Below are 23,313 nucleotides of genomic sequence, written 5' to 3' on the forward strand. Positions count from 1 at the left end.
CACAATTTTTTAAATAGGCAAAAAGTTCCAAACAGACACTTCATTAACAAGGTTATCCAAGAGGAAAACAAGCACTTGAACATGCTCACCATGATATGTCATTAGGGAACTTCAAATTAAGACAATGAGACACCACTACCTGCATATGAGGATGGCTACAATAAGAACCACTGACCAGATCCACGGCTGGAGAGGATGCTGAACGGCAGGAACTCTCCTCTATTTTCATGTGAACAAAAAATGGTACAGCAACTTGGAAGACAGTTTTGCAGCCTCTTACAAAGTTAAATATACCCTTACCATCAGATCTAGCATCACGCTCTTAGGCATTTTCCCAACTGATGTGAAAATTTAACATCCACACAAAACCCTGCAAGGGATATTCATAGCAGCTTTATTCATATTCACTAAAAAGTGAAAGCAACCAAGATGTCTTTCAGTAGGTGAATGGATACCTGTGACACATCTATACAATTCAGCAATAAAAAGAAATTAAATATTAACACACAATGGCATGGGTAAATCTTAAAAACATACTGTTAAGTAAAAGAAGCCAGTGAAAAGGCTACATATTGAGGACTCCAATTGTACGACATTTTGAAGGTGGCAAAACTACAGAGATGACAGTAAACAGATCTGTGGTTGGCAGCGGTTGGAGAGGGGTGACCCACAGGGGGCTTGCTTTCCTGCAGTGTAACTACATGACCCCGTGAAAGTGGAGACATAACATTATGAACTTGCAACAACTCACAGAACTTTGTAACACAGTGAACCTTAATGCATGCAAGTGTATCAGGATGGAATGCAAGCTATGACAGAAGAACCTACCTATCTACCAATATTACAAATGTATGAATGTACAAAACAACCATACTGCAGAGGGGATTGGGAAGGTGCTGACCTAAGAAACTTGAGTGGTAAGTGGAATACGTAAGACTTAGGTCTTACACCGTAAACAGGACCCACATGCACCTATTCTAGTTGATAAAGTTGTTTCCCACAGGCCATGATGAACAATTCTGAAACCATTATATTAATACTTACATTCTGGAATTTAACAGTGAAGTATGCAGTGGCTCACGCCTATAATTCCAGCACTTTGGGAGGCTGAGGCAGGAGGATTGCTTGATCCCAGGAGTTTGACACCAGCCTGGGCAACACAGCAAGATCTCATCCCTACAAACAAACAAAACAGGCTGAGCCTGGTATAGCTCAAACCTGTAATCCTAGCACTTTGGGAGGCCGAGGCAGGTGGATCACCTGAGGTCACTAGTTCGAGACCAGTCTGACCAACATGGTGAAACCCCATCTCTACCAAAAATACAAAAATTAGCCCGGCGAGTTGGTACACACCTATAATCCTAGCTACTCTGGAGGCTGAGGCAGGAGAGTCACTTGATCTGGGAGGCGGAGGTTGCAGTGAGCTGATATCACACCACTGCACTCCAGCCTGGTGAACAGAGAAAGACTGTCTCAAGCTTTAAAAAATTACAATAAAAATATAAATTAAAATTTTAAACAAAAATTAGCCAGGCATGGTGGCACACATCTGGGGTCTCACCTACTTGGGAGGCTTAAGAAAGGGAATTGCTTGGGTCCAAGCAATCAAACTTGCACTGAGCTATGATCACACCACTGCACTTCAGCCTGGACAACAAAGCAAGACCCTGTCTCGAAAGAAAAAAAAAAAATTAAGAAAATGGATGGCAAGAGCCAGGCTTCTCACTACTGACATGGAAGTTTCCAGGTAAGAAGAGGAGGAAGCTAGAATGACCTACGTGGTAATGGATCAGAGTTGGAGACCTGACTATGAACTCATTTTTGGTTTAAGATAGATACAGGCAGTTACATAGAGAAATATCTATAGACAGCCGGGTACGGTGGCTCACGCCTGTAATCCCAGCACTTTGGGAGGCTGAGGCGGGTGGATCACGAGGTCAAGAGATCGAGACCATCCTGGTCAACATGGTGAAACCCTGTCTCTACTAAAAACGCAAAAAATCAGCTGGGCATGGTGGCGCGTGCCTGTAATCCCAGCTACTCAGGAGGCTGAGGCAGGAGAATTGCCTGAACCCAGGAGGCGGAGGTTGCGGTGAGCCGAGATCGCGCCATTGCACTCCAGCCTGGGTAACAAGAGCGAAACTCCGTCTCCAAAAAAAAAAAAAAAGAAAAGAAAAAGAAATATCTATAGACATGGACACACACATAGGTTAGCATCCACATACATATTTACTTGCTCTGTCAGTTGAGAGGGCCTAGAAGCAACAACCCAGCGGCCAACAGCCACACCCAATTCCCAGATCTTGGTTTTGTTGTTGTTGTTGTTGTTAATATTCCAGATGGGGCCTTGCTATGTTGCCCAGGCTGGTCTTGAACTCCTGGGCTCAGGCAATCTTCCCACCTCAGCCTCCCAAAGTGCTGGGTTGGAGAGTAATGAAGTGTTCACAGTAGACACACACAATCATGGGGACTGGGGGCACGTGAAAAGGACATAGGAACCAAGTGAAACAGCTTCCAGTGGCCAAAGCTGGAACAACCTGAGCAGCAAAACAAAACAGTACTGCTTTATAACCCGAAGCATAGAGTAAACATGCACAAGTCCAGACTGACATAAAGCCATACTTGAATAAACAGAAAATAGACAAACATCCTGCACCGCAAATCCAAGAAAAGCACAAGCCTCCTTCTGGGATGGAAGACGTGGCTCCCCACCCCTCAAGTACAGCCATGCACAGGGACAGTTTCCAACAGGTAGAGTGAGGAAAGGGAAAACATTACTGAGGAAAAACTGGGCAAACCCCACCTCAGTCAGCCGGGTGTTCAAGGCCACATCCATAACAATGAGTTGAGTGGACAGAATCCAGCCTTGACAGGCTATGATGATACAGGCCCTCTACCTCATCGCCCAAGTTTAGTCCTGAGGAAAACAGCAAACAAGTCCCAATACAAGAGCATCCTACAAAAGGTCCCTGACAGGCAGCACTGCTCAAAACTGCCCAATCACCAAAATAAGAACATCTGAGAAAGTGCCACAGCCAAGAGGAGCCTAAGGAGACAGGCCCACTTATGTCCTCTGTGACCCTGGTGGGATCCTGGGACAGAAAAAGGACATTAAGGAAAAGCTGAAGCCATCTGAATCAAGTGTGAATTGTACTGAGAGGAGACAGAAGGCATGGGTGGAGCAGGGGGCTAGTCAACAAAGCAGAATGATCCTTCCTCCCTAGAGGAAGAAAGGAGGGCTTACAGAGAAACCCCGGACGAAGAGAAGTGAAAGCAGTTCACACTCAGCAAGATGAGTGCAGTCTCAGCAGACAGCAGGGGTGGGGCTGCGGGCTGGGAGGGCCTAGGAGATTGCAAAATGGAAATGTGGTGGAGAGGCAGAAGCCAACAGTAACCCTGTGGGGCCCAGACAATGCTGATACCTTCACTGTCTCACAGAGGATGGGAAGGGCTGGCCCTTTTATCCAAAAGCCCAGCCCAGCATCCTAAACTTAAGCCGGGCTGGAGATTAGCCAGGATGTTGGGACAGAAAAGCAGAGGAATGAAGGCAAGACCAAGATGCAAGCTGGAGAGGCCAACCTCAGAGTCCAGGGGGACGGGAGGAAGGGCCTGGTAAGCCGGGTGACCCGAACTCAGGGCACGGAAAGCCCGAAGAGCCTGAGAAACAGACTCAGAGAACGTGAAGGGGCACTCCCAGGGGGAGCTCTAAGAGTTACTCGGGAGAACAAGGGTTCCTATGGGCCAGGCCAACAGGGGATCACACAGAGGTAGGGCACCCTCATCCCAGGCACGTCACCAGCCTGCATGAGTAAGGGAACCTTAGTCAGTGTGGGGAAGGCTACAGAGGGAGCTCACATCCTCACTCAACTTGGAAAACTAGCACAGCACTCAGCTCAGCCACTGCAATGAGCTGCCGGTGACCACGCTCCTAAATGCTCTTTCCAACTGGCAATCATGAAATATTCAGCTTGTCCTTTCAAATCCTACTGTAAGAAATAATGTATGCTCTATGAAACCACGATTTTCTACTCAAATTACTGAATCCAAAGATCAGAATATTAACTTTAAAGGAAAAAAAAAATCCACACCAGAATATTAACCCAACTAAAGCCAAGTCTCAATGATATGCTGGCACATAAGCCACACTGAATAGTAACCCTGCCCGACCTTTCTAGAAGGGCATTTCATATTAAAATACTTAGTCACTCTACAAGAGGAAGTGGACACTGCAGATCAAAAGCATGGCAAACTGGGGGAACACACACAGCACACAATAAACCATGGAAGCGGGACAGGGAATGACAGTCTCAGGAATGAGGGGCCTGGGGGACAACACTGAGTTCCTACCCGCCAGCCGCAGCCGGTCTCTGCCTGGACACTTCTCCACTCAGGTCAATGCCAGGAGCACCTGGGCTTAGTCCTTGGTCTTCCCTTCATATATATACTCTCCACAAAGGAGCTCATGGGGACCTCAGGCTCATGAAGCTTAAAAAAAAAAGAGGGCTGGGCTCAGTGGCCCATGCCTGTAATCCCAGCACTTTGGGAGGCTGAGGTGGACGGATCACAAGGTCTGGAGTTCGAGACCAGCCTGGCCAACATGGTGAAACCCCATCTCTACTAAAAATACAAAAATTAGCCAGGCGTGGTGACACACACCTGTAATCCCAGCTACTCAGTATATATAACATATCACTAAGTGCGTATATCCAGCTGGCCACCCAAAAACCCCACTGCAGGAGTGTCAAAGCAGAACTTCCCCCCATCAGTAACAACCCCACTCTTTGCATTCTCAATAAATGGCATACCAAGGTCAAAAACAAGGATCCGCCCTTGGTGTATCTCTTTCCCCAACTCCCCACATCTAGTTCATCAGCAAGTCCTATGGGGTGCACCTCTAAACCCACCCCAAATCTGACTATCTCCCCACCAGCAACCAGCAAGGTCCCATGAGCTCTCACCTGGGGAGTCCTCTCTCTACTCTTATGCTTTTGCTCACCCAACAATCCGGTCCCCCATGCGGCACCCAGCATGGTCTTCTACAGAGAGAAATCAGACGTCATTCCCCTGCCTAAGCCCATGCAATCACTGCCTTTTCAGTTAGACTAAAATCCCACCCCCACCCCCACCCCCCCACAATGGCCTAGAAAGCCCCACTCCATCTGGAGCCTGCTGTCCTCCCTTCCTAGCAGCCTCTTCCCGGCTGGCTTGTTCTGCCATCACCTCAATGGAATGTTCTTCGTAGCATCCCCAGCACTCGTGAGCCTCACCATACCGCAAACATTAGTTGAGTGACTAAGTAAGGGAAGCAGGGTGCTTGAAGCAGACAAGAAAAGGTAGAAAGGAAGCCCGCAGACAAATGACAGGGGCGTGTGGCAAGATCTGCCATGGGAGTGGGTCAGAGGCCCAAAGGAGCCTGGGAGAAAAGGAGTAGAAGAGAAACGTACAAGAGTTACAGAGAAGGAGGGAAAATGGGATGAAGAGAAAAACCCCCACCTGTAGGGAAGTCACAACTCCAGGCCCAGAAAACACGTGCATGGGACCACACTACAGCACACAGCCAGATGAGGCAGTCTCCAAGGAATGCTCACTCGAACCCCAAAGGTTCCCCTTCCATCCCTGTACGAGAGCCACAACCTACCGTTGACAGTCAAATGGAACAGCTATTTTTAAAAATCCCAGTATGGTAACTAAACCCTCAAGAAATCTAAATCCAGACATAAAAAGAACTCTAAAGTTCCAAACCTCATTAAGTGTCCTGTCCCAGGGAACAGCTGAGCCTGAATCAGAGGTATTCCCAACCTCCTTTCCTACCTTTCTAGAGTGTGCTTGTCTAATACAAAATCAGCTTTTATGCTAGATTAACCAGAGTTCAAAATAGTAAGAAAATATGACACGCTAATAATATATTTGGCTCTCAGTTACAAGTTAATGACAACATCAAATATTTGAGAGTGAGAGGAAAGGCTATTTACTGAGCGAGCGTCTACTGTGTGTCAGGAGATCTACACATGACCACCACCCTAAAAGCTGGGCATTCGTTAGCTCATGTTCAGGGTGACGAAACTGAGTCTTAGAGGCTAGGTGCCTTGCTCAGATCCACAGCCAGTTAGGGTGGAGTCAGGATTGTTTTGACTCCAAAGCCCATGTTCTTACATTAAAATACACTGGCTTCCAGAGCTCTGGGTTTTAGAAAGTGTATTCTGTAATGACTAAACTGAATGTGGGAAATATGGAATCTAAGAATTCAAAGCATTTCAGTGAACTGTAAAAGCCAGTCTCCAATGAGACTGGAAGCCTCTCCAGCTGACTGCCCCTCCCATGGGGTGCTGTAAATGAAATGCAGTGTTTCCCAGTGAAGCAAACCGCCAGCTGAACAGAGCTAGCATCTTTTTCCAAATCAGTGACATTCCTCATGCAACCAGGATTTATTCAGCACCTTTTAGCCTCTGGACACAAAATTCCTCCATTCCTACGTTTATGATACGACGACACTTCCACTTACAGCTCTGATTCTTCTCTTCTCACCTTTCCCAAAACCCAAGTTTAGGTAGCCCTCATTTCTAGCCTGTACCTCTGCAGAACACTAACTTCAAGGGTCACTAGCTTCCAATGACTCTCCATGTGGCTGCAGGAGTTATCCTTCAAAATCACAGCACAGGCCAGGGGTGGGGCTCACACTTGGAATCTCAGTGCTTTGAGAGGCTAAGGCAGGAGGAACATGTGAGTTAAGACACGAGACTGAGCAACACAGGGAGACCCTGTCTCAAAAAAAAAAAAAAAAAAAAAATTAAAAATTATCTGGGCACAGTAGCACACAGTTGTAGTCCCAGCTACTCAAGAGGCTGAGGAAGGAGGACTACTTGAGCCCAGGCGTTTGAGGCTGCAGTGAGCTATGACTGCATCACTGGACTCCAGCCTGAGTGAAAGAGCAAGACCAAGCCAGTAATCTCAAGCCTGTAATCTCAACACTTTGGGAGGCGGAGGCAGGCAGATCACCTGAGGTCAGGAGTTCAAGACCAGCCTGGCCAACATGGTGAAACCCTGTCTTTGAAAAAAAGAAAGAAAGAAAGAAAGAAAGCGCAAGACCCTGTCTCAAAAAAAAAAAAAAAAAAAAAAAAACCTAAATAAAAATTCCTTGAGAAATACAATTAAATAAATAATTTTAAAATAGGCCAGGCACGGTGGCTCATGCCTGTAATCCCAGCACTTTGGGAGGCAGAGGCAGGCAGATCACCTGAGGTCGGGAGTTCAAGACTAGTCTGACCAATAGGGAGAAACCCTGTCACTACTACTAAAAATACAAAATAGCCAGGCGTGGTGGCACACGCTAGTAGGAGGGTGTCTAATCCCAGCTACTTGGGAGGCTGAGGCAGGAGAATCGCTTCAATCCAGTAGGCAGAGGTTGCAGTGAGCTGAGACCGCACCATTGCATTCCAGCCTGGGCAACAAGAGCAAAACTCTGTCTCAAAAAAATAATAATAAATAGGGCCAGATGCAGTGGCACATACGTATAATAACAGCACTTTAAGAGGCTGAGACGGGCAGACTGATCTCAGGAGTTCAGGACCAGCCTGGGCAACATGGCAAGACCCCATTTCTATAAATTAAAAAAAAAAAAAAAAAAAGCCGGGCGCGGGGGCTCAAGCCTGTAATCCCAGCACTTTGGGAGGCTGAGGCGGGTGGATCATGAGGTCAAGAGATCGAGACCATCCTGGTCAACATGGTGAAACCCCGTCTCTACTAAAAATACTAAAAATTAGCTGGGCATGGTGGCGCGTGCCTATAATCCCAGCTACTCAGGAGGCTGAGGCAGGAGAATTGCCTGAACCCAGGAGGCGGAGGTTGCGGTGAGCCGAGATCGCGCCATTGCACTCCAGCCTGGGCAACAAGAGCGAAACTCCATCTCAAAAAAAAAAGAAAAAAAAAAAAAAGAGCCAGGTACAGCAGTGTGCACCTGTAGCCTTAGCTACTCAGAGGCTAAGGTGGGAGGATTGCTTCAGCCCAGGAGGTTGAGGCTGCAGCAGGTCGAGATCATGCCACTGCACTCCAGCCTAGGTGATACAGTAAGATCCTGTCTCAAAAATAGTAATAATACATAAAACAAAACCAAAGCACAGTTCACAAAATCAACCTGTTGCAAAACTTTCCAGCTCTCCGAAATTTTCCTGGCTCAACATTCCCCACTCTATTCCATATGGTGCTCCTTTGGATTCCCCTTACCTGGCCTCTCACACCTCTGTGGTTTTGCCCCTGCTATTTCCTCCAATTAGAATTCTCTCTCTCTGCCTTGCCAAATTATTCATTCACCCAACAGTTTTCAAACACCCTTTACCCATAAGACACTGTAGAAGAATGCAGTGTTTTCAAAATCATAAGATGAGGACCCGAAATAAGGCACTGTGAGCCCCATACAGAGTCTGGATGTGCTTCAAAGATTAATAGGATTCTACTGAAAATCACACCTGTAATCCCAGCAATCTGGGAGGCCAAGGCAGGGAGATCAACTGAGGTCAGGAGTTCGAGACCAGCTTGGCCAACATGGTAAAACCACGTCTCCAAAAAATACAAAAATTAGCCAGGCATGATGGCAGACGCCTGTAATCCCAACTACTTGGGAGGCTGAGGCGGGAGAATCACTTGAACCTGAGAGGCAAAGGTTGCAGTGAGCCAACATCACACCATTGCACTCCAGCCTGGGCAACAGAGCAATACTCCATCTCAAAAAAATAAAAAGAACGGAATGGAATGGAACTTAGTAGCAAGCAAGACTAAGATTAGCAAGACAAGAACATGTTTGTAAACAGAATAGAAGAAACGAGCAAATGGAAAAAACAAAAAGGTAAGTGATAGTACATGATAATTCACAGTCCCGTAACAAGTACACCAAAGCAGACACAAGAGTTAACATCAGGAATGAGGGACTGTCTCTTCCTCAGAGGCAAAGCAGAAGACAATGACTGACAGATATTCAAGGACATCTGAGTTAGAAGGAAAGCAAGGTTGAGAGCTCTCCCTGTGGCCTGTGTCTCCATGTTCTAGAAGGGACAGTCATTTGTCAACGGCAAAGCAAAGTAGTATACAGTATTTTCAAGTAGGAAGGGACCAGGAAAGAAGTATTACAGGTGTGAGCTATGTAGTAAATAATTTAACCAGGCCAGGCACAGCGTAACATGCCTGTAATCACAGCACTCTGGGAGGGCGAGGCAGGCAGACTGCTTGAGCCCATGGGTTTCAAAGCCTAGGTATCACAGTGAGACCCCATCTCTACAAAAAAAATAAACTGGGCATGGTGGCGTACACTTGTGGTCCCAGTTAATGGGGAGGCTGAGGCAGAAGGAACCACTGGCTTCCAAGATATCAAGGGTATAGTGAGCCATTATTGTGCCACTGCACTCCCGCCTCAGCAGAGCAGCAAGATCCTGTCTCAAAGCCAACAAACAGAAAACAATTTAACCTTATTTAATCTCACCCAGAAAGAGGTCTGACCTTTGTCCTCAACTAATGGCGAGGGCGCTCTTTTTCACAGAGTATGAGTCTATCCGGGAACTAAGATCAACCCCATGGGCAATCAATCAAGTATGCCTACATAATAGAGCCTCAATAAAAACTGACCACCAGTCGGGCACGGTGGCTCACACCTGTAATCCAAGCACTTTGGAGGCCAAGGCGGGCAGATCACCTGAGGTTGGGAGTTCAAGACCAGCATGACCAACACGGTGAAATCCCGTCTTTAAAAAAAAAAAAAAAAAACCTGACCACCAAGACTCAGGTGAGCTTCTGAGGCTGTCAATACTCAGCACATACTGTCACATATCAAGGCCAAGAAAGTAACATGTTCTGACTCCACAGGGAGAGGACAACTGTGCCTTTGGTTCCCAGGACTCCACCCAAGCACGGTTTTGGGAACCATCACCTCCACCCAAAAAACAGTAACAACTTGCAGTCGCTATCAGAAGTGAGGGCAACCCTGTGTGCACTGGCACTGTTTCCTCTAAACTGTCTAGCTACCTAACTGGCAGAGTCCACGTAAACTCTTCTCAGATGTTACAACAGAAGGGTCACACAGCAAGTTATAAACACTGACCCTGGAGACTAGCTTTGCGAATAAGTATTTCCAGTGAAAATGAGTTCTGACTTTATATTCTGCTTTAAGGTTTAAAAAAAAAAAAAAAGGTACTTCTATAGGTTAAATATTTTAAAGAAACACACCCAAAAAGCTGCTTTAGTAAAAAATCTTGTATAGTTGTCCAATCAGGAAAACTACTCAATTCATCCCAAATATTAACCTTCCATGTGAACTTATTTCCAGGCCCATTTACTTTAGTCCCTTTGTTACTTTAACAAAGATTTATATCACTAAAGCGTCCAAGCCAGCAGTTAAGTTTCAGGAAGAACGTAAATGTACATTCATACTTTTGACTGAATCAAGATTGTTCTTTTTTTTTTTTTTTTTTTTTTTTTAAAGTCAGGGTTTCCCCATGTTGGCCAGGCTGGTCTTGAACTCCTGACCTCAGGTGATCCGCCTGCCTCAGCCTCCCAAAGTGCTGAGATTACAGGCGTGAGCCACCACGCCCAGCCAAGATTGTTCTTATATACAGTTCCTTTCAGTGCTTTTCTCTCTCACTGAGAGGGTCAATCTGTTCAGACTAATAATTTTCTGCTCTTAACGAGGATTTGTTTTTACAGTTCATTGGTTAGCAGGGCTGTAAAGGTTCCAATTCATTTATTTGTTAAGTAAGGCAGGCTCTGAGCCAATGGTAATGGTAGCAGAAGAGTTCCCATTGTTATTTAGAGTATCCTTTAGGAAATTACCTTTTTGAATAGTCTTCTCCTTCAACTCTCAAATCAGAAGTCAACGTGGGCCTTACCAGTCTAACTCCAAAAAGTACACAATGCAAATTAGCTCCAATAACCCTAACCATCTATTTTTCAGACCCTGCAAGAAATGCAATTTAGTTAATACTTCTGTTCCATTCTGTATTTCAAATATCCCAAGAGCCTTTCACTTGGTTATAACCAAGTTCTGACTTTATAACAAGCAAATTTAACAAAGTGACTTTTTTTTTTATGGGATCGCACTCTGTTGCTCAGGCTGGAGTGCTGTGGCATGATCTCGATCTCAAGCAATCCTCCCACCTCAGCCTCCCAAACAGCTGAGATCTCAAGCGTGCATCAGCATACCCGGCTAAATTTTTAATTTTTTGTAGAGATGGGGCTCTCAGTATGTTGCCAAGGCTGCTCTCAAACTCCTGGGCTCAAGCGATCCTCCTGCCTCAGCCTCCCAAAGCGCTGGGATTACATGCACGAGCCACGGAGAGCCAGGCCACAAAGTGACTAAAAGTTGATTTCAGGTACGTAAACACTGAAAAACATTAAAAAAAAAAAAAAGAGAGAGAGAGAGAGAGAGAGACATGTCATCTGTGTGAAGAGTTTAAAAAGATATATTAATACATATTGACCTAAACCTCTAGACCACTTGAGACAGTTAACATTAAAATAGACAAATATGTGTGCGTTTAAGTGCTCAATAAGCAGACTGCAAATGCAACACTGTAGCAGCGATTTCACCAGCACGGTATACAGCTCAGGCACTACAGAAGCTACAAGGCAGGCAGCCGCATCAACACTGCTGCTTACACTCCAATTTAACTGCCACAATAAACTGGTTATTCATAAGCTAATAAAGTGTGTCTATCTAACAGCAAAAAAGGGACTCGGTTGCAGAAGGAACTACACCAGGAGAGATGACCTTACTGCCCTGAGAGCTGACCTGACTGTCCAGATGCCCTTTCAGGCAACTAACACCCAACGATGACTGACGTGGAGCAGAAGGGAAGGTAAATAAGAAGATGGGCAGAGAATAAAAAAGTTTATAACTGAAGAGGAAGCCACAACACGACGTGCGAGACTGCTCATTGTAATACATGCCTATAAAAAACTCTTTACAGCTTACACAGGGTTTATAGCTGCTCTATAACCACCACCCCGTCAATAGCCGCAAAGAAAACCAGGGTTCGGAGAGCTGAGTGTCACGCTCAAGGTCAGGCAAAAAGCTGGTGCTGCCATCCCGGCCCTATCCCGAAAGCAACTAAGGAATGACAAGAGGGCACCTGGGAGGGAAGTCAAGTGCGGACACCTAGGCGCCCCTAGGAACTCCAGACGGTCGCAGGTGCGCGGCAGGGTGGAGGAGAGCGAGCGGCGGGACCGACGGCAGGGCAGGGCAGGCCCGGGGCCGGGAGACCCCAGAGGAGGCAGGCCGCCCGGCCCAGCACGCCGCACTCACCCGAGGCCCGGGCGGGGTCGCCCGGCGCTGCGGCTCCTCCCGGCCTGCGGCGGCGACGGCGGCGACTGCAGCGGCCGAGGCAGGGACGCATCATGCGGCCGCGCTCATGGCCGGGCCGGAACGGACCCCGCGGCTCGGCTCGGTCCCCTGGGTCCCGCCGGGCCGGTCCGAGGGGAGGCTGCCGCCGAGCAGACGCCGGAGCCCAGAGCCCCGGCTGGAGAGCGGGGCGGCGCGACCCCCGGAAGTGAACCCGGGGAGGTCAGCGACGCCGCGCCTGCGCAGTTCCGGCCTGGCCGCTCTGGCGGAGAGGGGCGCTCCAGGCGATTTGAGGGGGACCCCGGGGCCAGGATTTATCTGGGACGGAGGCTCTTACAGACTGGCAGTTCACTGACAAAAGGCAGTTTTTAGTCACAGTCCCTCTCATTAAGACAGAGATCCAGCCAAACCGAAGTCCGAAGGAGAAAGGATGGGGGCTACGGGCTGCCGCAGGGTTCAAGCCACGCCGTTAGGCTGCGGCACGGGGTCGGGAATGCCCCGGGCAGAGTACGGCGCCCTCGGCGGCGCCTCGGAAGCAGCTCCAGGTGTGGCCTGTACGAAGTGCGGGGGTGTGACCTAAGGAAATGGGAAAGTAGGGGAGCGGGGGTGGAAACGGCTAAGCCAGAAAGCACTTGGGAAAAGAGGGAAGCGCCCTGGTCGGACTTAGTTCCAGGACAATAAAGAAGGCAGTTGGCCGGGCGCGGTGGCTCACGCCTGTAATCCCAGCACTTTGGGAGGCCGAGGCGGGTGGATCACGAGGTCAAGAGATCGAGACCATCCTGGTCAACATGGTGAAACCCCGTCTCTACTAAAAATACAAAAAATTAGCCGGGCATGGTGGTGCGTGCCTGTAATCCCAGCTACTCAGGAGGCTGAGGCAGGAAAATTGCCTGAACCCAGGAGGCGGAGGTTGCGGTGAGCCGAGATCGCGCCATTGCACTCCAGCCTGGGTAACAAGAGCGAAACTCCGTCTAAAAAAAAAAAAAAAAAAAAGCAGGCAGTTAATCTGTAGCAAAGGTAAGTGATTGAAAGGGGAGGTCTTCTCTCTCCTAGTCAACTACAGAGCAAGAACAGTGAGGAAGACAGTTAATCTATAGTCCAAGAAGCCGAATTTGTGGCTGGGCACCGTGGCTCGCGCCTGTAATCTCAGCACTTTGGGAGGCCGAGGCGGGCGGATCACAAGGTCAGGAGATCGAGACCATCCTGGCCAACATGGTGAAACTGGAGATTGGAAGCCTGACTCCTGAGGTTCCCGCGGATCCCCCGCCCTCCTCTCTGAGGGACCTGGACACCAGAGCATCGCCTCGGTCCCTTCCATGTAGCAAGCCGTAAGGTGTTTGAAAGTAGGAACAAGTATTTTAAGGTCAAGCGTGGTGCCTCACGCCTGGAATCCCAGCACTTTGGGAAGCCAAGGCGGGCAGATCAGTTGACAATAGGAGTTCGAGACCAGCCCGGCCAACATGGTGAAACTGCCGTCTCTACTAAAAACACAGAAGTCAGCCGGATGTGGTGATGGGCGCCTGTAATCCCAGCAGCTACTCAGGAGGCGCAGGTTGCAGTGAGCCGAGATCGCGCTAATAGAAAATGAACAGATGTCAAAGATTTCATGTAACTCATTAATGATGCTGTATACGCAGTGCTCCACTAGCGCTCTCGATAGCTTAAAGACAAAAAGAAGACCTCATGAGATACCCAAGAATGGTATCCAGACACCACCTACTTTTTCAGTGAAGAGACCTAAAGAAAACCAGAAGATAACACCGCAAAATACGCCTCTTTACATAAAATTATTTTCAGGTGAAGGCAATTAAGAAGCGACAAATGCAGGAAAAGCTCTCTTTATCCTTCCCCTTTTCTGCTTAAAGGCCAGGTGTAAATTCACCTTTATTGGACACTCTAGACTCTTCTTAACCCAGAGAGGACACCAAAGGAATCTGCAAACAAACCCCACTCTATTGAGTTTCTTCCCACCATTTGCCACCCTTGGAAGCTGAAAACTCTGTATACGAAAGTATTGCTTTTTTTTTTTTTTTTTTTTTTTTTTTTTGAGATGGAGTCTCGCTCTATCTCCCAGGCTAGAGTGCAGTTGTGCAATCTCAGCTCACTGCAACCTCCACTTCCAGGTTTAAGTGATTCTCCTGCCTCAGCCTCCCGAAGAGCTGGAATTACAGGTGCCCACCACCATGCCTGGCTGGGCTTTATATTTTGAGTAGAGATGATTTCGCCATGTTGGGCCGGCTGGTCCCAAACTCCTGACTGTAAGTGATCCACCTGCCTTGGCCTCCCAAAGTGCTGGGATTAAAGGCATGAGCCATCACACTCAGCCAAAGGTATTAGATCACATAGTATCTTTGTCGAAGATACTATGTGAAATTACTTTCTAAGCCACCTCTTTGAGTTACACTTCCCCAAGTTTCTGTCATGTATGTGAGATGTATATGTTAATAAACTTCTATTTGTCTTTCTCTTGTGTGTGTGGTTTTTTGTTGTTGTTTTTGTGTGATTGTATTATTTTGTTTTGAGACAGAGTCTCTGTGTTGCCCAGGCTGGAGTGCAGTGGCACGCCACCACACCTGGCTAATTTTTGTATTTTTAGTAGAGATGGGTTCACCATGTTGGCCAGGCTGGTCTCGAACTCCTGACCCCAAGTGTCCGTCCTGTCTCAGCCTTCCAAAGCGCTGGTATTACAGGTGGGCCACCGTGCCCACCTAATTCATCTTTGTTACAAGGGCCCCAGCAAAGAACTTAAAAGAGTAAAAAGATAAGGAGATTTCTCCTCCCCTATCCCCCAATAATCTTTGGACCCATTTTAAAGTCTCTCAAAAAATGAAGAGTGAGGGGATCCTCACCCCATAATTCTCAGTCCCCACACTTTCGCCAACCCAAAATAATAAAAAGGATTGGAATCTAAAGAGGGCATATTCAAACTCAAAGTTTGGGGATGGCCACCAGAAAAGTACAGATTCCAAAGAATGGAAGTCAGTGTATGGAGTTTGGGGATGGTTTATAAAGACATAGTTTAGGGAAGCTTAACAGGATTTCACCATCTTTCTATAGCAGGGTTAATGCACGGTTATAACAATCTGATTATTCAAGGTGTTCTTTTTCTTTAAGAAGAGGTTCCACAGTGAAGGTGTTACTTAAGTAGAGGCCAATAAAGAAGGTAATTGATCTGTAACAAAGGTAAGTGATTGAAAGGGGAGGAGGTCTTTCTCCTAGTCAGCTACAGAACACAAATAGTGAGGAAGACAGTTAATCTATAGTCTCAGAAGCAGAAGTGGCTGGGCACCGTGGCTCATGCCTGTAATCCCAGCACTTTGGGAGGCCAAAGCAGGTGAATCATGAGCTCAGGAATTTGGGACCAGGGCTGGGTGCGGTGGCTCACGCCTGTAATCCCAGCATTTTGGGAGGCCGAGGCAGGCGGATCAGAAGGTCAGGAGATGGAGACCATCCTGGCCAACATGGTGAAGCCCAGTCTCTAAAAAAAAAATTAATTAATTAAAAAGAATTTGAGACCAGCCTGGCCAATATGGTGAAACCCTGTCTCTACTAGAAATACAAAAATCAGCCAGGTATGGTGGTGCTCGCCTGTAGTCCCAGCTACTTGGGAGGCTGAGGCAGAAGAATCGCTTGCACCTGGGAGGCAGAGGTTGCAGTGAGCCGAGATCATGCCACTGCACTCCAGCCTGGGTGACAGAGCAAGACTCTGCCTCAAAAAAAAGCAGAAGTTGCAAACATGCAACATTATCCAGTCTCCAGGGCATAACTTACACCTTGACAAATTTAGAGCCAAACAGTGAAACTCGTTTGAAGAGATTTATTCTGATCCAAATATGAGTGACCAATGGCCCGGGACACAGCCCCAGGAGATTCTGAGAACATGTCCCAGGGTGGCTGGGTTACAGTTTTTTCGTTTTTTACATTTTAGAGAGAGAAAGCATCAATGAATACATGTAAGGTGTACATTGGTTTAGTCTGGAAAGGTGGGACAACTGAAATAAGGCTGTCAGGTGCGGGGACGGGTGCTTCCAGGTCCTGGGTAGATTCAAAGATTTTTCTCATTGGCAATTAGTTGACAGAGTTATCTACAGACCTGGAGCCAATAGAAAGGAATGTGTCGGTTAAGGGGGTGTAGAGACTTTGGTTTTATCATGCATGTGAAGCCTCAGGTAGCAGGCTTCAGAGCTCTTTTTTTTTTTTTTTTTTTTTTTTTTTTTTTTTTTTTTTTTTGAGACAAGAGTTTGGCTCTTGTCACCCAGGCTGGAGTGCAATCGGATCTTGGCTCACTGCAACCACTGCCTCCCAGGTTCAAGTGATTCTTCAGCCTCAGCCTCCCGAGTAGCTGGGATTACAGGTACCCACTACCATGCCCAGCTAATTTTTTTTTACTTTTAGTAGAGACGGGGTTTCATCTTGCTGGCTAGGCTGATGGCCAACTCCTGAGCTCAGGTGATCCGCCCGCCTCAGCTTCCCAAAGTGCTGGGATTACAGGGGTGAGTCACTGCACCTGGCCACGGAGTCCTTAACAGACATTAAAAAAAAAGGTGCTAGATTTTCTTAGTAAGTTCTCTCCTGGATCAAGGAAAACACCTGAATAGAAAAGGGGATTCTTAACAGAATGTAGACTTTCCCCACGGGAGACAGCTTTGCAGGGCCATTTCAAAATATGCCAAAGAAATATACTTTGGTCTAGGTGCAGTGGTTCACACTTGCAATCCTAGCATATTGAGAGGCCATGGCAGGAGTTTGAGGCCAGTTTGAAACCAGCCTGGGCAATATAGTGAGACCCTGTCTACAGAAAATTTAATAATTTTTGGCTGGGCGTGGTGATGCATCCCTGTAGTCCCAGCTCTTGAAGGGGGTTGAAGTGGGAGTTGCTTGAGCCGGGGAGGTTGAGGCTGAGTATCTCACCGCTGCACTCCAGCCAGGGAGACACAGCAAGACTCTGTCTCAAAGAAAAGGAAAGAAAAAGAAAGATTTCATTTCTCTCGGGGCCTGCTATCTGCCATATGATGCTATACTAGGGTCAGGCTGGAATTTGCTGTCTTAAAACAAAAAGGCTGCTTCTTCGTCAGTCTTAGGACCTCTGTTTCAATGTTAGTTCTGGTCAGCTGTGCCTAAATTCCAACAGGAGGAACGTATAGTGAGGCATTTCCAACCCCCGCCATCATGGCCTGAACTAATTTTCAGGTTAACTTTGTGAGGTCCTTTCCAAGAGGAAGGGTCCATTCAGTTGGTTGGTGGCTTAGAATTTTGTTTTTTTAACTTTTAAAATGTTGTTATTATTATTTAAATGTATACAGATGAGGTCTCACTACATTGCCCAGGCCAGTCTCGAACTCCTGAGCTCATGTGATCCTCCCACCTCAGCCTCCCAAGTTGTTAGGATTACAGGCATGCACCAGCACACTGGTCCTAACATTTTATTTTTGGCTTACAGTCCTGCAAGTTTCTTTTATATTTGTTTGCATTGCCTGTGCTTTTAGTTACTTGTATAGCTTGTATAAAATTGTATCCTTGCTAAAGGAAACAGAACAATAAAATCATTTATTAAAATGGTTTTTTTTTTTTTTTTTTTTAAGACGGGGTTTCACCCTGTTGGTCAGGCTGGTCTTGAACTCCCAACCTCAGGTGATCCGCTCGCCTTGGCCTCCAAAGTGCTTGGATTACAGGCATGAGCCACCACGCGCAGCCAGTAAAATTTTTATTTAGAGAGACAGACAAGGTCTTGCTCTATTGCCCAGGCTGAAGTGCAATAGCCTTGGTATGGTTCACTGCAGCCTCAAACTCCTTGGCTCAAGTGATCCTTCTGCCTCAGCCTCCCAGGTAGCTGAGATTACAGCTGCCTGCCACCACACCTGGTTAATTTTTTTTTTTTTTTTAAGATTGGGGGGTGATGGTAGTGGTCTCACTATATTGCCCAGGCTAGTCTTGAACTCCTAGCCTCAATCAATCCTCTTGCTCAGCCTCCCAAAGTGCTGGAATTACAGGCATGAGCCTCCCTACCTGGCTCATTAAAATATTTAATGGAGAAGTTGGCAGTTGACAAAAATAATTCCATTGTTATCAAGGATCTCCATCTGTTTCTCAGCAGAAGTGATATGTGATCTCTGCAAGTCATTTCCCTCCCTATGCCTTGGCTTTACACAAAAATAATCTCTACCATATGAGATTACACTTGATTTTTTTTTTTTTTTTTTTTTTTTTGAGGCAGAGTTTTGCTGTTGTTTCCCAGGCTGGAGTGCAGTGGTATGATCTCAGCTCACTGCAGCCTCCACCTCCCAGGTTCAAGCGATTCTCCTGCCTTAGCCTCCCAAGTAGCTGGGATTACAGGCGCCTGCCACCACATCCAGCTAATTTTTTGTATTTTTTTAGTAGAGACGGGGTTTTATCATGTTGGCCTCCCAAGTAGCTGGGATTACAGGCGCCTGCCACCACATCCAGCTAATTTTTTGTATTTTTTTAGTAGAGACGGGGTTTTATCATGTTGGCCAGCCTGGTCTCGAACTCCCAACCTCACATGATCCACCCGCCTTGACCTCCCAAAGTACTGCGATTACAGGCGTGAGCCACCACGCCCAGCCTAGACTTGATTTCTAAGGTTTCTTCCTGTTTAAAGACTGATTTAACAGAGTTTGTGTTTTTTTGTTTCTTTGTTTTTGCCTCTCTCTGATTTCACTCAAGGCCTAGTAGCAGAAAAATCTAGTGGTGTAGAGATGCAGAATGTCCCATTTACAGGATTAATTTTCTCCCTCAGGCAAAAACCAAATCTTCAGGAGCTGTTTCCAGCTAAACCCTCATCCCAGGAAATAAACTGATTTAAAGTAGAGGCTCTGTAATCCTAGCATTTTGGGAGGCTAAGGCAGGCATCTCACTTGAGGCCAGGAGTTCGAGACTAGCCTGGCCAACATGGTGAAACCCCATCTGTATTAAAAAAGCAAAAATTATCCTCTGGTTTCTCTTCATAACGAGTAAGTCTTTCACCTTTTACTAAAGATTTCCATGGAGAGGAACAATTATGAGTTTATAACCAAATTTTTTGCTGTCCTGCTTAGGCAGGGCTAAGTAAAAAAAAGGAAAAGAAAAAAAAAAAAAAAAGTAGCTGGATGTGGTGGCACGTGCCTGTAGTCCCCGTTATTCCAGAGGGTGAGACAGGAGAATCACTTGAACCCAGGAGGCGGAAGTTGCAATGAGCGAAGATTGCACCACTGTACTCCAGCTTGGGCAATAGAGAACCTGTCTCAAAAAAGAAAAAAATTAAAGTAGAAGCTTTATTCAAATATGTGAAAAGATACTCAGCCACATTCAGAAAGGATTGAATACAAATTTAACATATAAGGAAATAAATACCTTTTTTTTTGAGACAGAGTCTCATTCTGTCATCCAGGCTGGTGTAATCTTGGCTCACTGCAACCTCTGCCTCCTGGGTTCAAGTAATTCTTGTGTCTTAGCCTCCCAATTAGCTGGGATTACAGGGTCTAACCACCATGCCTGGCTAATTTTTGTGTTTTTAGTAGAGATGGGTTTTCACCATGTTGGCCAGGCTGGTCTCGAACTCCTGACTTCAGGTGATCCACCCACCTTGGCCTGCCAAAGTGCTGGGATTATAGGCATGAGCCCCTGTGCCTAGCCCTAAATACCATTCTTCACTAGCAGATGGGTCAAGATTTGGTAATACAGGTATGCTGTGTTTGCAGGGCAAACCAAATTGGTACAATTGCACGTCTGTTGCACCCTTTGCAGAGTAAGTTGGCATCGCGAGTCACAAAAGTCTAAGTGCACATGCCCCTTGACGCAGGAGTTCCTCTCTTTGGAAATCCCAGATGCAAACATCTTTGTGCAGATGGGTGAGTCTATGTGTAGGAGGAATTCCTGTGGCATGCTTGTAGAAGTGAACAAGTGGCCTGACCCTCTATGCCCATCAATATATTAAAGTCCTAATATGTTGGACTCAAATGGAATACTGTGTCTGCAACTGTAAAAAGAAAATGAGACCGTTTTTTATGAATCGACATCCTCAAGGTATGTTGAGTCTATTATATAGAACTGTGTATTTATGCAAAAAAGAATAGCCGGGCGCAGTGGCTCAAGCCTGTAATCCCAGCACTTTGGGAGGCCGAGGCGGGTGGATCACGAGGTCAAGAGATCGAGACCATCCTGGTCAACATGGTGAAACCCCGTCTCTACTAAAAATACAAAAAAAAATTAGCTGGGCATGGTGGCGCGTGCCTGTAGTCCCAGCTACTCAGGATGCTGAGGCAGGAGACTTGCCTGAACCCAGGAGGCGGAGGCTGCGGTGAGCCGAGATCGCACCATCGCACTTCAGCCTGGGTAACAAGAGCAAAACTCCGTCTCAAAAAAAAAAAAAAAAAAAAGTTGTGGATTACATGTTTTATATATGTTCCTATGTGCACAGACTCTCAAAAATATACAATGTAAACAGAATCATAAAAAATATACAAGAAATCGGCCGGTAGCTTGTTGACTTATTTATTATTTTTATTTATTTATGGTTTTTTTTGAGTTTCGCTCTTGTTGCCCAAGCTGGAGTGCACTGACGCGATCTCTGCTCACTGCAACCTCCACTTCCCGGGTTCAAGCGAGTCTCCTGCCTCAGTCTCCCAAGTAGCTGGGATTACAGGTGCCCACCACCATGCCGGTTAACTTTTTTGTGTTTTTAGTAGAGACAGGCTTTCACCATGTTGGCCAGGCTAGTCTCGAACTCCTGACCTCAGGTGATCCACAAGCTTTCGGCCTCCTAGTTTGAATTGAGTTTCCATCACTTATAGTTGAAAGAATCCTGGGAAATACACCTTCTGGGTCCAGATGCATATTTCCAGCATATTTCCTTGATATACCAGTTTATATAATTCACAGCAAGAAATAAGGTTAAACTAGTGTGACTTGGTCTTTGTCTCTGGTGTTTCCTCTTTGGAGAAGTCACAAATATTTTTTTTGTTAAGTCATCTGTCCTGAAGATTTTCCAGGCCCAATGTCAAGTTCACTGATCTGTGGTTTGCAGAACTCACTCTCTTCCTCTTTTAAAAAATGGTCATGTCATCTACCTCTCTCTAACCTTCTGAAAAGGTCAGAAAACCTTCTACACGGTCAGGAGAGGGTCTGCATGATGTTCCCCTAAAATAGAATCTGACTCTAAATGAGTGATCTTTTTTCACTTCTCCCGAACAGCTGGTAATGCAAGGTCAGGTCAGGATGGCACAAGTCGGTGCCTTGTGCTAGGTTCACTTGCTGATTCAGGGGAGGAATTCCTTCAGCCGCAGCAACCATCCTCTTCCATTCTCATGAATTCTGCAAGATGGCACTTGCATCCTGCCGAACTAAGGGCAGAACCCTGCAGAGACCAAAAGCATACCCACTTATCTGTAGCATCGACATAAGGTTTCCAAACTGGAAACACCCTGAGTTCCAGCTTCACGTGCATGGTGGCCACGTCCAGTTGGTCAGGCAAATCCAGAATGAACCAGAAGGAGCTATGGCACTGAAGGCTCCATAACCATAATGGTACTGCAGCTCCCAGCTGTCTTCTTCATGTGTTCCCTTAAACTTTCCCAAGGAGTCTACAGTTCAAGTCTCCAGCTTTCCAAGGACTATCACTTCTGCTTGGGGCATGGGACAGATACTTGATCAATCCATATGTCATCATTTAAGTGGTAGAACTTGTTTGTCCTGCATAACTCCCATAACTTCAGAAAACCCACCGTTTTCTAAAATTGACATTCAGCCCTATTTCAGGTATCACTGCATTTCTTTAGAGAGAAGGCTTCATCGTTTCATTTAAAGAGCTACCTGGTGGACATTACAGCACTGGAATGTGGTTGTACAAATGTCTCCAGAAAATCTAAGGTGTCAGAGCCAACACTCCAGAACCAGATTCTCTACTTTGGTAGGTGCTGGAGTCAAGTATGTCATAATCCCCAAATTACAGGGAGGGGCTGGCAGTTTGTTTCTATACTTCGCTACAACGAAAAAGGCATCCAAAGGCAGCACTTATACTTTAAAAACTTTTTTTTTCTTTTAATTGAAGAGACAGAAGAAACTGAATGGCCTGAACGTTGTATTTATTGTATTTGCTGAAAAAATGCAGACTGGCCTAGAATTTATGGAGAAGCTGAGATGGAATCTACCAGTCTCGAAGACGCCCCGTTTTAAAAAGTAAATTGGCCTCCAATTGCTCTTCCATAACCTGCATCCTCGCCAGACTTTTTTTTTTTTTTTTTTTTTTTTTTTTTTTTTTTTTTTTTGAGACGGAGTTTCGCTTTTGTTACCCAGGCTGGAGTGCAATGGCGCGATCTCGGCTCACCGCAACCTCCGCCTCCTGGGTTCAGGCAATTCTCCTGCCTCAGCCTCCTGAGTAGCTGGGATTACAGACACGCGCCACCATGCCCGGCTAATTTTTTTGTATTTTTAGTAGAGACGGGGTTTCACCATGTTGATCAGGATGGTCTCGATCTCTTGACCTCGTGATCCACCCGCCTCGGCCTCCCAAAGTGCTGGGATTACAGGTGTCAGCCACCGCGCCTGGCCCAGACTTTTTTCTTTTTTAAATCTCTTTTTAAATTGTTTTAAATTTTTTATATTTTATTATTATTCTTTTTAGCTCCAGCTCAAAGCCTCGCCGGACTAATTTTAAAGGTATGTTGGTTAATGTCATGCTTTCACTGGAACTAGGGGATAGGGCGGGCAAGTGACACGCTTGTTTTAAAGGTAGGGAAACCCAGGGCTGGGAAGCAACTAAAATCAGACGGTATTTCCTACCTCCCTGCTGGCGCTTCCCTTACCCGCAACAAAATCACGGAATAACTAACTCACCTGTGCGCACGGGGCCTGCCCCACCCACTCTTCCAGTAGCCGGACAACAGCCAGCTTCTAGACGAGCCAGCAAGGAGGATCCCGGAGTCGCAGAGCGCGCTCCCACGGGGCGGGGCAGCCCTCGGGCCGCGCAGGCTCCGCCCCTTCACGTGACGCCCACTGCG

At 46.5% G+C, this 23,313-nt stretch overlaps 1 protein-coding gene, 1 long non-coding RNA gene and 1 other non-coding gene across 11 annotated transcripts in view; 1 reads left to right on the forward strand and 2 right to left on the reverse strand.

Annotated features, from left to right (window-relative positions):
• The window catches only part of ZDHHC7 (zDHHC palmitoyltransferase 7), a 40,681-nt gene extending 28,139 nt beyond the window's left edge, over positions 1-12,542 (reverse strand). For 2 of the 9 annotated variants that reach the window (XM_074400903.1, XM_074400927.1), the window contains exons 1-2: positions 12,111-12,275; positions 11,182-11,362 (exon numbers count right to left, since the gene is read on the reverse strand). The gene's annotated coding sequence lies outside the window, so the exon portion shown is untranslated. The other 7 variants (XM_003922813.3, XM_074400899.1, XM_074400912.1 and 4 more) reach the window with 6 other exon arrangements.
• A 6,723-nt stretch (positions 12,543-19,265) lies between these two features.
• LOC120361911 (U5 spliceosomal RNA) lies at positions 19,266-19,382 on the forward strand. Its single transcript, XR_005577949.1, has one exon. It is a non-coding gene; the product is annotated as a U5 spliceosomal RNA (small nuclear RNA).
• Positions 19,383-20,795: 1,413 nt separating this feature from the next.
• Positions 20,796-23,256, reverse strand: LOC141581241 (uncharacterized). The gene is made up of 2 exons (XR_012513759.1): positions 23,150-23,256; positions 20,796-21,936 (listed from the first exon to the last, which is right to left on the reverse strand). It is a non-coding gene; the product is annotated as an uncharacterized LOC141581241 (long non-coding RNA).
• Positions 23,257-23,313: the final 57 nt, after the last annotated feature.

The sequence above is a fragment of the Saimiri boliviensis genome, chromosome 1 (genome assembly GCF_048565385.1).
Source record: "Saimiri boliviensis isolate mSaiBol1 chromosome 1, mSaiBol1.pri, whole genome shotgun sequence".
NCBI classification, from domain to species: Eukaryota; Metazoa; Chordata; class Mammalia; order Primates; family Cebidae; genus Saimiri; species Saimiri boliviensis.